This window comes from Equus asinus, chromosome 2 (assembly GCF_041296235.1).
Source record: "Equus asinus isolate D_3611 breed Donkey chromosome 2, EquAss-T2T_v2, whole genome shotgun sequence".
Taxonomy (NCBI): Eukaryota; Metazoa; Chordata; class Mammalia; order Perissodactyla; family Equidae; genus Equus; species Equus asinus.
In genome coordinates, this window is record NC_091791.1 from 82,930,559 (window position 1) to 82,943,919 (window position 13,361).

At 45.3% G+C, this 13,361-nt stretch overlaps 1 long non-coding RNA gene across 1 annotated transcript in view; it reads right to left on the reverse strand.

Annotated features, from left to right (window-relative positions):
• Positions 1-574: 574 nt before the first annotated feature.
• The window catches only part of LOC139041329 (uncharacterized), a 77,429-nt gene continuing 64,642 nt past the window's right edge, over positions 575-13,361 (reverse strand). The window contains exon 3 of the long non-coding RNA XR_011496266.1: positions 575-1,770. This is a non-coding gene — a long non-coding RNA (uncharacterized lncRNA). The remainder of the gene's footprint in view (positions 1,771-13,361) is intronic.

A 13,361-nucleotide genomic window follows, 5' to 3' on the forward strand; every position in this document is an offset into this window, starting at 1 on the left:
ACTCATCCGACCTCACACAGCCCAGACCTGAGTGCAGTCTACTTACGTTTAAACCCGGGCTCATACCACCGTGTTGATGGTGGATTTGTGGGAAAGGCGCAGGCCAAGATTCCTCCTTCTGCCGCCACCCAACATGTGCACACCTGCTGTTTTCTGGAGGTGCGTTTCCTGGCTCAGAAGGGAGCCAAGCCCTGGTGAGTTCAGGACGTGCCCCAGATGCAATTTTGTGCCCTGGGGTCACAGGACATAGACTGTACATCCTGGGATGGTCTGCCATTTTAGGGGGCACCCAGGAAAGTTTCTGAGGTTAAGCCGGCCCCTGCTGACCACAGGGAGCTCTCCCGCTTCCACTGCTGCAGAGGAGGGTTTGTCGTGGAGCCAGATGCACTCTCTCTGGATGTGCTCCTTGAAGCCTCCTTTGGGAGGAAAACCACTTGAGCGTGGCAAGCAGGAGGGCCTGGGTTGCCAGAATATTCTGCAGGCTGCCACTTGCCACCTGCCAACCAGAAACCCTGCACTCCCCCTTCCCGTCCCGCCCCCCCTCCCCCCCCCAGCTCAGTCTTATCAAGCGGAATCTTGTAGGAACTGCTGGTACCTCAGCAACTGTGCCGTGCGGAAAACACCCTAGTCAAACAAAGGCTTTCCAGAGCTTTCCTGTAGAGGGAAGAGTTAGCCCCCGGCTACAGCCTCACACAGCACTTCTTGCTCAATTTACATGGGAGCCAAACGCCCTCCTACTGGAGGCCCTCCCACATCCTTTGGGTGAATCATTCCCCCAGGGCACCCATTTGAGGGAAGACCTGGGCCCCACAGGTGAAATGGCAGCTGAGAAGTGAAGGGGTGGAGGTATGCTTTGGAGCAGGGCCAAGGAATGTGGGGGTGGGCCCCACCCCAGCCTGTACTTCTCCATCACCCTGAGCAACCTCCTTCTGGCACCAGGCAGGAAGTTCCCCTGAGGAGGCTGAGAGGAAGACAGTTGTGTTCAGGAAGGGCCAGAGTGCACGGGTGCACTTCCCAATCAACTAGGGAGGTGAGGCCCAACCAGGAGTTTCCCTGGCCTTTGCTTAAGATTAGTTGGGTTTCTAGGTTGGCCTGGAGAGGCCCATATGGCCTCTTTCCTTGTGGCCCTTCATTCCGTCGTGGGCCAGCTTACCTCAGTGTAGCACTGTGGTCAATGTGATGAAGCCCTGAGGTGGAGACACTCAACTCTTAGCACCATGAAAAATCCTCAAGAGTTTGTGTTCCTAATGCTGCTGGCACTACAGGGTTAGCATATCTGACATCAGGATGTACCAGTGTGTGCTCATTTTTTGTTGTATTTATGATTGTCTGGAATCTAGAGCATATTCTGTGTGCGTGAGGGTGGAGGTGTTGGGCAGGCAACAGACTTCCCCTAGAACTTCCTAGAACTCACTATATACTCTGACATCAGGTGTCTATCAGTTCACCACCCCCCCCCTCCCCCACCGTGCAGGACGATGAGCTCCATGAGGAGAGGAGCAAAGTCTTGTTTTCCTTTGGATCTTCAGCTTCCAAGATACTGTAAGTATCAACGCACATTGTTGACTGCAGGATGGATGAATTATAGTCAAGTTGTTGAACAGAGTGGTGTGGGGGGCTCCACACTTGGGTCCCATCCCGTGGCAGGAAGAGTACATTGGTAATGATAATCAATCTGGAGCTCAACCGGGTCAAGAGGGCTTTGAGATCTACTAGAGGATCTTGATGTGCTGGGTTAGAGTTGTGCATTTCAGGTGGCTCCATTTTCATCTGAAATAGCAATAACAACAGCGATGAATTACCACATGTCAGGCCCTGCGCTGGCTATTTCATGCACTATTTCTAATCTTCATAAGGACGTTGTGGGGGGTGGGAATTATCATCTTCATTTCACAGATGTGGAAATTGACACTCAGAGAGATTAGGTGTCCTGCTCAAGGCTAAAAGTGGTGGAGCCATTCATTCAATTCATTTATTCATCCAGTATTTACTGTGTGCCCACATACGTCAGGGTCCAAGCACCATTGCAGACACTGAGAGAATAGCAGGGAACAAACCAGACAAGAATTCCTGCTCTCATGGAGCTTCAGCTTTAGTGGAGAGAAACAGAACAGCAAACACAATAATCAACAGAAGATACTGTAAGTGAGAGGTCAGTCAGTACTAAGGAGAAAAACAATATAGAGAAGAGGGAGGGGAGGGCTGGTAGGGAGTGTGAAGCAGCTGCTGCAATTCTGGGCGGCAAGGAAGCCCTCACCAAGAGTGTGATATCTGAATACAGACCTGGAAGAGGCGGGAGAACCCGCAGAGAGCCCAGGGAAGAGGGTCCCAGACAGAGGGAACTGCGAATTCCAAGGCCCTGAGGCAGGAGCGTGCCCAGCGTGTTCTAGAAATAGCAAGGCCAGTGCTGCTTGCTGTGGGGAAGGGGTGGGTCGGGGGAGATGAGATAAAGTCAGAGTAAGGGTGTGTATGTGGGGGGCAGATCACAAGGGGCGCCGATCATGCTATCCTGAGGATCTTACTGTCACTCTGAGGGAGAGAGGAGCCATGAGAGGATTTTGAGCAGAGAAGGGACATGATCTGATTTAGGTCTTAGCAGCATCTTTCTGGTTGCTAGGCTGAGAACAAACTGAGGGGACAAGGATGGAGGCAGGGAGACTGGTTAGGAGGCTCCTGAAATAACCCCGGTGGGGGGGGGGGGGCTTGGATCAGGGCAGTAGCAGCGTCGAGTTCCGTATATATCGTGAAAATAAAGCCAACGGGATCTGCTGACAGGTTGCGTGTGAGGTGTTAGAGAAAGAGTTGTCCTGAGCAACTGGGAAAATGATGTTGCCTTTCCGATGGGGACTGTTGGGGGAAGCCATATTTGGAGAGCAAATCAGGAGTTCTGTTTGGACATGTTACGCTGGAGATGCCAATCAGACATTCAAGTGGAAACGACAGCACATAGTTGGATCTCCGAGTCTGGAGCTGAGGGGAGAGATCTGGGCAGGAGATAGGACTTTGCCATCATCAGTGTGAGCAAGGTACTCAAAATCATGACATGGGATGAGATCACTGAAGCAGGAGGAAAACCAGGCAGGTGTGCTACAGCCAAGTGAAGGAGGAGGAGGAGGAGGGAGAGGAAGCGTTTTGGGAGGAGGGAGTAACTAGCTGGGTCAACTGCTTCTAGGAGATCACATAACATGAGGACTGAGATTCAGCCCCGCTCCTCGCAGCCCAAAGCTTCTGCGCACTGCTCGCTCCCTCAGTACTTGACTTGACGGATGACAGAGGCTGAAAAACTCCTTGCCCCAGGCCACAGTCTATTTACTCAGCATTCAGTTTCACTCGACCACTCCAGCGCAGCCCACCCACCACCGTGCTCCCTTCAAGTCTCCAACAGGTGTGCTTCCCTCCCCGCAGCAGGTGGGTTCTTGAAAATGGAATGGCAAAGGAATTATTCTAGAGTGTATTATATTGCGATTGCTCTAGAGGACCTCGCTATTTAAAGGAAGATGATTGCGAACCTCCTTCTTTTTAAGAGAGTTGTCACCATCTAATTTCTGTTTTATAAATTAGGGTTTACAGACAGTGAGTGGATATACCTGCCCTGGGGTTCGACCTATATTAGGAAATCACTGTGCAGCACACCAAATGGTACTGGAGAAGAAATCCCAAAATAAACTGGCCTGAACAAGAGGTGGGTTCAGTGGAAGTGATGGACAGGAGGAGGGAATCCGGGCCAGCCTTGGCTATAGATTGGCCATGTGATCTTAGGTCAATCACCCTACGGATGACCCTTAGGTCATTCTCACTACGCTTGCCTCACAGAGGAAGGACCAAGTTCAGATGTTGTAAAAGCATTTTGTAAAGTGGAAAATCTGCGTGTAAATGCTGTTGAGTGCTTAGCACAGTGCCTGGAACATAGTAGGGTGCAGTAATTGGAAGCTAGTCTCAGTTATTACTGTGCATTTTATATAAAAATATAAAAAGTGAGGTAAATCTGAAATGCGTTGGGGACTGAGTGGGGGCACGGTGAGCGCATTCTCTGAGTCTGGGCTTGTCCTCCATCAGAGTGACTTGCTGTTGGTCCAGCTCCTGTTCTACAGAGGCTTAGGTTTGCTGTGTACGATGCCTACAAATATGAGTTTCTCCCTTGCCTACCAGCGGAGCTCCAATTAGGGTTTCTACTTCACTGCACCTTTCATCCAAGGATGCTAAGGGAATTTACCGCTACACCAGTGACACAAAGAATTCATCCAGCATCAACATTGCCCATCATCATTAGCATCATTGTGGCCATTAGGACATGTTGGCAAGGCAATGATTGGCACCACTGATGGGCAGCACCATTAGCCTTCTAAGTGATTTTTCATACTGGACAGTTCTGGAACAAAAAGCATCAGCCCCTGAGGAACTCATTTCATCAGATCTACCTCAGGCTGCCCCTCCTTCATCCCCGGGTAGCTGTGGCAGCCATGAGGGTACCAGTGTGTGGGGTGATGCCTGGCTCAGAAAGAAATATGGATGAAGTCCCTGGATATTCTTGATTCAAGATTACTGCTTGTGCCCATATCCATTCTCACCTTCTTCCACCATAACTGAGAGTGTGGCTGGGCACATGGCTGTCTAGTTAAAGACTACATTTGCTAGTATCCCTTACAGCACGGCAGGGTCATATGACTAATTTTTGTAAGCAGAGTTTGTGCTAAAGTGGGGGGGTGCAATTTTGGGGCCTTTAAGGGGAGAGGTTTGTGCCTATCGTTCTTCTTCCTTTTTCCTCCCTCCTACTCATTGGAATGTGAATTTAGTGGTGAACTATCTTGGACTAAATAGATGAGGGCAATGGACTCGAAATGACAGAGCAATAAGATGGAAGGCATCTGGGTCTTGACATAAAAGCCCTAGATAGCTTACACGTAAACTGATAAAGGAGAGAGAAATAAAGTTCTATCTTATATAAACCCTATTATTTTGAGGTTCTATTAGAACTGAGGAAACTACATTCCAACTAATACTTTCTTTAGGCTCTTCGACTGACTTAGTAGATTATAGGTCGCATGAGGACAGAGAACATGGTTTGCTCACCACTGAGTCATTAGGGCTGCACATAATATGTGCTCAATAAATATTTGTTGAAAGTATGAATGAGTTACTGTTTTACTCTGGCATCCTGACTTCTGCTTTCCAAAGAGTGGCTGGCTCTTGACCCATTGCTTACTTGGACTATGATGGCCTCTGTCATGGGCCAAGTACGGAATGTCCCCAGGAAATTAAAAATGCGGGGAAGAGAGTTCCTGTCCAGCTGAAGGACGCTTTGGGAATGTGAGCCTCAAATCAGGCTAGAAGATGTCATCTTCCTATCTGCTGAATAAAAGACTCACATGACTTCCCAGCTCCATGGAGATGATGCCTTCATCCATATATAGTTGATAGTCAGAGAATTCCAGCAGAGGTGCGAGGTCCATCAGTTAGACCTGGAGCTATGAGGATAAAAGAATCCACTAGGACCTTATGGATTTTTCAGATCAATGACTCTCCTGGGGAACGACAATCCAGAGTTCTGGCCTATCTTGGCCTCCTATGCTTTTTGATGCACTGAATGAGAGTGTCCACCAATTGCCTGCCCTGCAGCATCTCCTTGCCTTGAGCCTTTACTCTTAACTGGGGTAGCCCATGAACACTGGCGACATACCCTGATTCCTGAATTGCTGGAACCATGAGTAACCTTTCTAGTCTCTACAGATTAACCCAGTCTGTGCCGATAGCCCTTAACTTCTCATCTTAGGACCATGGGACCCATGTGATCTGCATGAATCCTGCCTCCCCTCCATGAGACACTTCATCTGTCAGATCTCAGCTCCCATGTCACTTCCTCACATTATCTGACTATTCAAGTCTGGAAAAGTCCTTCAAAGTGCTCCCCAGCACTCTTGCTAATAGACAGTGAAATCCAAGTGACCGTATCTGTGTCTTGGTCACTTGTCTTGGTGTCTGGCTCCTTGGGATTTCTCACTAAATATTTGTTGAGTGAAGGAGGAGATGAGTAAGCGAATGGCTCTTCTTGCCTAGCATGACCTTAACTCTAGCCTTGTTGCTTAGCCAAGCCATGGCCTTGAGCCCCAGAAAGGTTCCCGGCCCTTATTCTTGGTAAAAATACTTTTAGACTCCCTGCCCTAAATCCATACCCTCATGGCCATCATAGCTACCCAAAGTTTTCGTGCTGGCAAATCCCTTCTCCTAGCGTATTGCCATTTTGGTGCAATTGCTGGCACAGCCTGCCTATTCCTAGGTACATGTCATTTCTACGTGAGGAGTCTAAGAGGGAGCATATTATGAGGATGAGAGTAAGGCCAGATCATGGTGATCTGAACAGATGTGAATCTCTGGGTGTGTGACATCTGCCTCTGGCATAGACAAATGAGAGATGATGATGATGATGATGATGATGAATTTTTTAGGAAGATTAGCCCTGAGCTAACATCTGCCATCAGTCCTCCTCCTTTTGCTGAGGAAGACTGGTCCTGAACTAACATCTGTGCCCATCTTCTTCTGCTTTATATGTGGGATGCCACCACAGCATGGCTTGATAAGCAGCGAGTAGGTCTGCACCTGGGATCCAAACCAGCAAACCCCAGGCCACTATCCAAACAGTTATGCCACCGGGCTGGCCTGAGAGATGATTATTTTTTGATTAAACTTTTCATTTTGGGTTAATTGTAGATTCACATGCATTTGTAAGAAATACTTCAGAGAGATCTGTGTAACTTTTACTGTTTCCCCCAGTGGTAACATCTCTAAAACTAGGGTACAATATCACAATCAAGATGTCGATACAGATATGGTCAAGATATGGGACATCCATCACTACAAAGGTCTCTCATGTTGGTCTTTTATAGCCACATCCACTTCTTTTTACTTCCCCCACCCTTAACTCCTGACAATTGCTAATCCAATCTCCATTTCTATAATTTTGTCATTTCAAGTATTTTATATAGGGGCCGGCCCGGTGGTGCAGCAGTTAAGTTCACACATTCCACTTCGGCGGCCCTGGGTTCACCAGTTCGGATCCCAGGTGTGGACATGGCTCTGTTTGGCACCCATGCTGAGGCAGGTATCCCACATATAAAAAAAAAAGTAGAGGAAGACGGGCATGGATGTTAGCTCAGGGCCAGTCTTCTTCAGCAAAAAGAGGAGGATTGGCAGCAGATATTAGCTCAGGACTAACCTTCCTCAGAAAAAGAAAAAAGAAAAAAAAGAGTTTTAGTGGGGCCTGCCCAGTGGCGCAGCAGTTAATTTTGCACATTCTGCTTCGGCAGCCTGGGGTTCACTAGTTCGGGTCCTGGGTGTGGACATGGCACCGTTTGGCAAGCCATGCTGTGGTAGGCATCCCACATATAAAGTAGAAGAAGATGGGCAGGGATGTTAGCTTAGGGCCAGTCTTCCTAAGCAAAAAGAGGAGGATGGGCAGCAGATGTTAGCTCAGGGCTAATCTTCCTCAAAAAAAAAAAAAAAGAATTTTATGTAAATTGAATCATACAGTGTGTAACCTTAACTTTTTCCAATCAGTATAATTATTTGGAGATTCATCCAGGTTGTTGCCTGTATCGATAGTTTGTTCCCTTTTATTGCTGAGTAGTATTCCGTGGTATGGAGGTTCCAGTTTGTTTAACCACTCACCTGTTGATGGACACCTGGACTGTTTCCAGTTTGGGGTTATTACGAATAAAGCTGCTATAAACATTCATGTACAGGTTTTTTGTGTGAACATAAGTTTTCATTTTTCTGAGGTAAATTCCCGGGAGTACATTGCTGAGTCATATGGTAGTTGCATGTTTAGTTTTATAAGAAACTATCAAACTGTTTTCCAGAGTGACTATACCATTTTAAATTCCCATTAGAAATGTATGAGTGATCCCGTTTCTCTGCATCCTTGCCAGCATTTGGTGTTGTCACTGTTTGTTACTTTAGCCCTTCTGGTAGGAATGTAGTGATATCTTAATGTGGTTTTAATTTGTATTTTCCTAATGGCCCACAATTTTGAAAATCCTTTTATGTGCTTATGAGATATGAAATGTTTTTCATATTTCTTGAGAAACATTGTCTAATTGATTTTTTTTTACCATTGAGTTTTAAGAGTTCTGTATATATTCTAGATACAAGTCCTTTATCAAGTAGACGGTTTGCAAATATTTTCTCCCAGCTTGTAGTGTAACTTCTCATCCGCTTAATAGGATCTTTTACAGAGCAAAAGTTTTTAATTTAATAAAGTCCAATGTATCAATTTTTCCTTTCGCTGATTGTGCTTTTGGTATCAAGTCTAAGGACTCTTTGCCTAGCCCAAGATCTCAAGTACTTTCTCTCTCTTTTCTCTTCTATAACTTTTATAGTTTTATGTATAAATTCATGACACATTTTGAATTAATTTTTGTAAAAGTTGTGAGACTTTAGATTGAGGTTCTTTTTTTTTTCACCTATGGATATCACTCTCTCAGGACCACTTGTTGAAAAGGCAATCTTTCCTCCATTGAATTGCTTTTGCACTTTTATTCAAAATCAATTAGACGTATTTGTGTGGATCTATTTCTGGATTCACTGTTCTTTTCCATTGATCTATGTGTCTATCCCTTCACTAATACCACACAGCCCTGATTACGGTAGCTTTACGATCAATCTCAAAATTGGGTAGACTGGTTCCTCCTACTTCATTATTCCTTTTCAAAATCATTTTAGCTATTCTAATTTCTTTGTCATTCCATATAAACTTTGTAGTAATCTTGTCTATATGTAAAAAGAACTTGTTGAGATTTTGATAGGAACTGAGTTAACCTGTATATGAATTTGAGGAGAATTGACATTTTTACTGTGTTGAACCTTACTGTGTGCAATCCATGAATATGGTATATCTCTCTGGTTATTTAGATCTTTGTTTTTTTCATCAGCCTTTTAAGCATACAAGTTTCCTAATGAATGAGTGTTGAATTTTGTCAAATTTGGGGGAGGACAGTAATTCTTTGGTTATTCCAAACTCCTTAGTGAAATCAGTCAGTCAATGGGCATGCTATTTATTGAGCACCCACTGTATGTTCAGTGCTGTGCTAGGCCCTGCAAGACATATAGGAGCTTAAAAATTGACCCATGCCTTCAATCACTAAGGGGACACAATTTCCATTCCACAACTTAGCATATACTGTCAGTCTGCAGAGGATCCAAGATAAAGGAGGCCAGTAATGACATGGCCAGAGGTGGCACTTAGACTGGCCTCTTGGAATGAGTACAACATAGATATACAAGAGAGAAAGTAGGAGAGAGAACTGGAGAAATCTAAGTGACCCAAAATTCTATTTTCTAACAAGGACGATGGTAAGTCAATAATTAGCAGGATACAGCTAACTTTTGATTTATGGAGATGGATTATCTCTGTTCTGTGGATTATCCCTTACAAATGCTTAATCCTGGACTGCCTCCCTTTCCTCATCCAGTGGACCATTTGGGCTTTCTTTCCTGCCATCAGTCAGCATGTTCAGGGAATGCAAACAACTATTACTACTAGCTAAAGAGAAACAAAATTAGGAGGGCAATCTGTTGTCCCTAAATTGTATCATCTATTCCAGACTAAATATGAGTGATATTTGTATTATCTTTCATTTGTAGACATCCACACCACTTCTCCTCCTCTTAAGGATAAACAAGAATCTGTGTGACCATCATATACACATCACGTTTATTAAGCTATCCCTCTAACAAGTTAGCTAAACTCTTGGGGACTAAGAGTAATGCTCAGAGATCATGGACTCCATGACATCTGGTTCTTTGGACCCTTCCATATTTTTATGTGTTTGCTCTAACATAAAGTAATAATGTAATAGTGCTCTCAATGGCAAAATTGAAAATCCTGGCACATTACCCACAGGTCATGCTTTGGGTTGTCTTTCTACAGACTTGATGGATTTGCATGGATCTGGTCCTTCTATCTCACTTTGTCCTGCTGTTGGCCAGTGGCTCATCTTTGAGGCAGATGGCCAGGGTTAAGGGTGGAATCTGAGGCCATGAGGCAGAGCAAAATTAACTGCTCCCTTCACATGGGGATTGAACCCCTGACCTTCACCTCATTAGCACAGTACTCCAACACAGCAACTGCTAACCTCAATTTTACAGCACCCCAGGGTGTTTCCATTTATCTCAAGAGGGAGCTGCAGAATTCCCCAAACAAAATTAATTTTAATTCACTTTAATTTAAACATTAAAGATGGGCTATGCGGCAATTCTTCGTAGCAGTGGAGGAGGATGGCTGATGTTAAAAAATCCAGCCGCCACAATGTGCTGCTACCCAACTGCCCTGAAACACCCTCTCTAACCCACTGAGCCAAGCGGTTTGGGAAGGAAGGAGTCTGTATGTAAGTAGCAGACATGGAAGGCTTTTAAATTATGGGGAAAAACAGCCCAGCCCCACCAGACATCTGCATTTCATAGGGTCTGTTTCATGTGGTCAGCTGGGCGCACTCTAACTTTGCTCAGGCCCAATGGGCACGGTTTAGCTCTGGTCCAGCCAGGCCCTCCCTTTTTCTTCCTGGGGACTGTGATGCTTTGCACAGTCTTAGGAATTTGCTGCAGGAACCATTTGAGATTTATTAAGATAATAAATTGGGCTTTGTTGCCAGGGCTTTTTCCTGGGTCAATACACAAGATTTATCACCTCCACACCAGCCCAGGGAGCATGCAGCTCAAAGGGTTCCGGTGCACTCTGGCCACCAGCTTATTTTGGAGGGAAGCAGGGTCACAGCAGGACCTTTGCAGGGGAGGCCAGCAGCCAAGTGTAACGCAGGGGAAGGAACAGGAGGAATCAGTTATTTAATGAACGTCTTCAACACTCTTCACTGTAGTTTACTGATAACAGCCACATACATTTATTGTAGGATAGTAAGTATAGTTCCTTACACTGGTAGTGCACTTTATAATTGATAAAGGACTTTCACATACATTATCTCATTTGTTCTCTACAGCACCTGTCAAGAATTACTATCTTCATTTTATTGATGAGCAAACAGACTCAGAAAAATTAAGTGACTTGCCCAAGGTCACACAGCCAGTAAATCGTGGCTGCGATACCAACTCCCATGACTTCTCACACCCTGTGCCCTCCTCATGATACAGCTATCTCAGTTTATCATCAACATCCATTTGCTTCTGGCAAGGAAGGGTCTAGTATCTCCATTTTACGGAACAACAAATTGACACAAAGATGAAATTAAACTTTTTGGCTTCTGCCTCTCTTTTTCTGGTGGCATTATATCCCTTTCTTGTCGAAGGGCAAGGAATTCTTTTGCAGACTGATTTCTGCTCTCAGAGTCTGGAATCTCCACTGTTATCGCCAGTGCCATGATAACCACTTGGTTCCAATATGCCCTCTGCATCCGATGAGGACTTAGACCGGCTACTTCCGGGTAGGAAGGAGGTCAGCTGTGAGCAGTTCCTTCACATCTACTTCAAACTGCTCTTTCAACTCCATGGTCTCAAGCAGTTGCTGGCCAAACACTCTTCTTCCCAGTCCTTCAAGGATGGGCATTTTGGTCTATATATTTTTGCAGTCACATTCTGTGAAATTCTTCTAACACAGTGAGCTCAGAGCAGACTTTCCCAATTGGGCCTTTAGTCACACCCTTTCCCCCAAAATGACTAACTTCCCCAAGGCCCATTCCAGATGCCTGGCCACCCTGTGCCTCTCCACGTGGAAGACAGCTTGGCCTCTTCTGAACACTTCTATGTTCATTACCCAGGCTTTGATTGGAACTTACTGGAAGCTATCGTTTTTTAGCTGCCAGTATCTATATCCTCCTCCTAGGTTGAAGGAATTCACTGTGGGGCACAGAGCAGCTGGAGCAAGAGCATATGACACAGCATGGCCAAACCTGCATGAGTGAGAGATGACCCCACTAGGATGCAAGCTCCAGGAGGGCAGAGAATTCTGTCTTTTTGGTTCATGCCTGAATCCCCAGTTCCAGAACAGTGCCTGCCTCCTACTAAATTATTTATTCAGTGAATGAACTAATGATGCAGAGATGACGAGATTAGAACTGAGAGTGGCCAGCTGTGGTGGAGGCAGCCCAGCAATCACTCTGTGTCCATTGGTGGCATAAGGTTATTTCTGCTTCCTGACTCCCTGGGTTTACACCTATTTACTAAGCCTGGTCCTCTAGCCTTCCCAATAATTCCATTTTCTGCTTAAATTATCCAGAGTTGGTTTCTAAGGCATGCAACCAAGAAAGCTGACTGATATAAATGGGATAGGGTGGATTAACCATGTATGTATGTTTTATGGGCTAACTTAGACCATAAACTTCTGAAGGCTGTGGAAGGTACCATATCTCGTTGCATTTTTCATAACATCTAGAATGACGCCTTGCATGTAGTGAGTGCTCAAGGCGTGTTTACAATGGTGTTGAGGATGATCTCCTATTGCTTTAAAGGCCAGGCATCCAAGACACTGGTGCTCGGAGGCCTGTCCTCTGTATGTGTGCATGCATACACACTTACACACACACACACACACACACATTCTCCTTTGTGAGGCACCATTTGCAAGAGGCCATTTGGGTAATGCAGTAGGACCACTGAAACCGGAAGAAATTCAAGGCCATGGGCCAGCTACACCATGGAAACCCCACACCCAGCCAAACGTTCTCATTGGCAAACCAAACCCAAAAGCTGTCACCAAATTCTGCTCCCTGACAGTCCCAGCCCGACAATGCACTGAGAGACAAAAGAATAGAAACCCAAGTGAAGATCGCCCACGTGTCTTTTCGGGCAACAGCACATTGCACAGAGGGTCAGCACAGACACTGGTGGAGAGGAACATTCTCCTGGCAGAACTCCATCTCCAAATTAGGCACCACTTCAGAGGCTCTCAGCCTCATACCTTATGGGATTTATGTTTTTAAAGATCCAACATTTGTTCTTAATTATTCTTAATAAAAGTCTTTCTTAATGTAGCACCACTCATTCATGCACTCACTCATCTATTCATTCATTCAATTAAACCTTTGTCATCCAGGCTCCTGGCCTTTTCCCTGGCCCCATTTGACGATAAAACTCTGGAAAGTAGGTAAACCATTTCACCTGTGCAGAGTAAAGATGAAGAAACCCAATTAGACGGAGATTTCTCCCATGGCTGATTAATATGGAACTCGAACTAAGACTCAGACATTCTAACTCCTAATTCTGAGCAGTAGCCCCTGAATAAATGATTACTGAGAAATAGTGACTAGAAAAAGTACTCTTACCTGACATTTTGTGGTGTTTTGGGGCAAAGTTAGTGATAGTGTTTGTGACTCTCAAAATACTGTTTTGGAATTTTGTAGTGATTTTACAGGATGGCTTTG